The sequence below is a fragment of the Phytophthora infestans genome, genomic scaffold (genome assembly GCF_000142945.1).
Source record: "Phytophthora infestans T30-4 supercont1.365 genomic scaffold, whole genome shotgun sequence".
Taxonomy (NCBI): domain Eukaryota; phylum Oomycota; class Peronosporomycetes; order Peronosporales; family Peronosporaceae; genus Phytophthora; species Phytophthora infestans.
Window position 1 is genome coordinate 34,013 of NW_003303394.1, and position 3,409 is coordinate 37,421.

Below are 3,409 nucleotides of genomic sequence, written 5' to 3' on the forward strand. Positions count from 1 at the left end.
TTTCCGTCATCTTTCTCCCCCATCAGCCAGTCCTATTCCAAGCCCGCCCTTCCCAGCCGGCGGGGCCCGGTCGAGCCCCCGGCAGCCCGAGGGGTTCTCATCCACTCGGGAGCCCTATTGCCCCCCCGATGTGATTTTCTAGGCTGCCCTCATCCTGTAATCCTCGTCCCTTATCCTGGTCTTGTTGGTGGCCACACAGGCGTCCCCGAACGTTCCCTGGTCTAGAAGGAGCAGTTGCCCGTCAACAACTTAGAAGCAGCCCAGTCCGTGCTTCTCGCGCCGCACCGAATCCCTCTGAAAGACTTCACGACTTGTCGTAAGAAGCACCAGAACCGGGGTGGTCTCTACCCTCTCTGGGGCTACCCCTGTGTTCTTCCCGAGAGCTGTCCCAACTGGAGCTCATGTAAGGACCGGTTCTGGGCCTGGGCTGAGTCTCTCAAGTACTCACCCTCGGAGTTGCGGGAACGTCATGAAGCTCAGCTACTGTCCCGCATCCTACCGCTCGTCTTGAGGGCTGCCGGGGCCTGTAGGAGCGGGAGGTCTCGAGCCTGCATCTGCGGGTGGACCGGCGGGCCTCTTCGTCCGATATTGACGAGGCCTTTCCCATCATCCGACATATCGAGGCTCTGCTGCCATGTCTGAAGCCGGATTCGGCGCACTCCCAGTCGTACGCGTATGATGCGTACCCGACGTACCCGACTTACTCGGCGTATGGCGCTGGAGTCCGTTCGTACGGGGCCCACCGGCATGCGGTCTCGACCGCAGCCTTGCTGTTCAGCTCGAGGCTTGGGTGCCTGCTCCGATGCCCTCGCTTCAAGGAGTTAAATCAAGGTGGGTCTGCGAGTCGGTAGCCCCCTGCGAATCATGATACCGCTTAAGACGTCCAAGGTAGAGCGTCGGGTGCGTCGTCATTGACTTGGGCAGGTCGATGGTGTCCAACGTACCATGCCTGGCCAGGACTGCGAGCGGTCCAATGAAGCGGTGCCTCAGCTTGTTGCTGCCGACAGAGCTTACAGTGTCTAGCGGTAGGCTTCTCATATATAATAGCACTAATTTACCCACCTTAAATACACTTAAGCTTCCTCTTCCGTGTTTGTCAGCGTACTCCTTCTGTCTGTCCTGAGTCGCTGCCATGGCATCGCGGAGCCTGCTGATCACGATCAGCTTGGTATCCACAAATGATTCCACTTGTTTCGGCAGCGAAACCGGTCTCACATCTGAGGTCTGGGAGGGAAGCGTTTTCGAAGCCTCCCCCCACTTAGAATAGAGGATGCAGTGTCTCCTCGAAGAGTGAGAGGCACTCTGGGGTGACGGAAGCCATTCAAGTAGAACGGCGTGAGCCCCGTGGACGCGTGCACCGCGTTGTTGAGCACAAACTTAACATCTGGAAGCTGTGTCGACGACGTACGTGGGGCTTCTGCGCACACACTGCGCAGATTGTCCTCGAGCACTCTATCGACGCGCTCCGTCTGGCCGTCTGTCTGTGGATGGTGTGCAATGGACATCTGCAGACGAGTTCCCAGTAAAGGAAACATCGTTTTCCAACGATGTTTCCTTTACTGGGAACTCGTCTGCAACGTGAACCGCGGGTCTCGTCTGAGACAATCGTCTCCGGGAGACCGTGATAACAGAACACGCCATCGACGAGCATCCTCGCGGTCTGTTCACCTGTGACGGTAACGGGTACTGGAGCGAGATGTACCATCTTGCTCAGACGACACACGAACACCAAATTCCCGGTGCTGCCGTGTCCGTCGGCGGGAAGCCCAAAGATGAAGTCAGGACTCATCGACTTCCAACAGTTAGCCGGGACAGGCAGGCTCTGTAGCGGAGCCGAAGCGTGCCCTGCGGGTTTAATCCGCTGACATGTTTCACATGTCTTCACGTACCGTGCGATCCACTTGTACATGTGGGTCCACCGGAAGGCCTGAGAGACAGACAGGAAAGTCTTCTCGCGACCCAACTGGTCCCTGGAGGGTGATTCGTGCGCCTCCGCGAGGATGTCTAACTTCAAATTCTCGTCGTTGGGTACGAACACCCGTGGAGGTTCACTAGGCCCCACTTGGTAAGAGGATACCATCCTTTAGCTCGTATCGGTGGAGTCGGAAACGCTGTCGCGACGAAATCCAGTCGGACTTCGCGTTCGTTCCTGCTGCAAGGAACTTGACGATAGACGCATCAGCCTCATCGTTTCGATACGCCACGGATCTGATCATACCACCCGTGCGACGGGGACCAACTCGTAGTCTGGACGCCGAGAGAGGGCGCCCGCAAGCACGTTGAGCTTGCCCGGCTTGTACTCGATGCGTAAGTTGTACTCCGCGAAGAAGGTCAGCCACCTCGCCATCTTTTGGGAGAGGTGAGGTGAATTTGTCGCCGTCCTCAAGGATGCGTGGTCTGTGTAGATCACGAAGAGCCGAGAGCCCAAAAGGTGAACCCGAAACTTCACAAGGGCATACTTCAGACTTCGGAGCAAGGAGCTTCTTGTCGTGGACAGGGTAGTTCCGTTCGGCAGCTTGGAGCTCACTGGACTTGAACGAGATGACGCGTTCGCGTCCAGCCGTGTCAGTCTGCAGCAATGCACAAGCGATGGCATAGTCGGAGGCATCATATACGACGCTGAACGACCTCGCCTCGTCCGGCAGGGCCAGCAAAGAAGCCTCTTGGAGACTGGCCTTGACGCTGTCAAAGGCATCCTGATGCACTTGCTCCAGCGCCAGTCGGCATCCTTCTGAAGGCAGCCCGACAAGGGCTGAGCGAGGCCCGCGTACCCTGCGCTGTACTTGTGAAGGTAGTCGGCCAAGCCCAACCACTTTCGACTATCCTTCTGGGATCGGGGCGTTGGCCATGCTGCTTTTTCTTTGACATTGTCTGGGTCAGCCCGAACGCCCACATTGCTGACGAAGCAACCGAGAACCTTGATCTCTGGTGACGCAAAGACGCACTTGTCGATGTTGGCGTAGCGCCTGTTCGCTCGCATCACGTCCAACACTCGACAAAGGTGCCCCAAATGCACCTCCATGGCCGTCTTGCCTCCCTCGGTACGGCTATGGACGAAGATGTCGTCGAAGTACGTTTGTACGAAGGCGCGCAATGGCCGGAACAGTTGTGTCACCAGGCGGTTGAATGTCGCCGGGGCGTTAGCCAAGCCCTGCTGCATGACGAGCCACCCCAACGCATGTCGCTTGGCGTGCTCACCGCGGTGAGCGGGATGCCGCTTTCGCTCATCACGATCTAGTAGTATCCGTCTATCAAATCCAGCGTACTGTAGAGCACGCTTCCGGCCATGTTGTTCAACAACACATCCTTTCGTGAGATTGGTGTCTGGGCCGGCACCGTCGCGTTGTTTAGCTTGCTAAAAGCGTGAACTAGACGCCACTTCCCGTTCGGCTTCTGAATGCAGAATGTT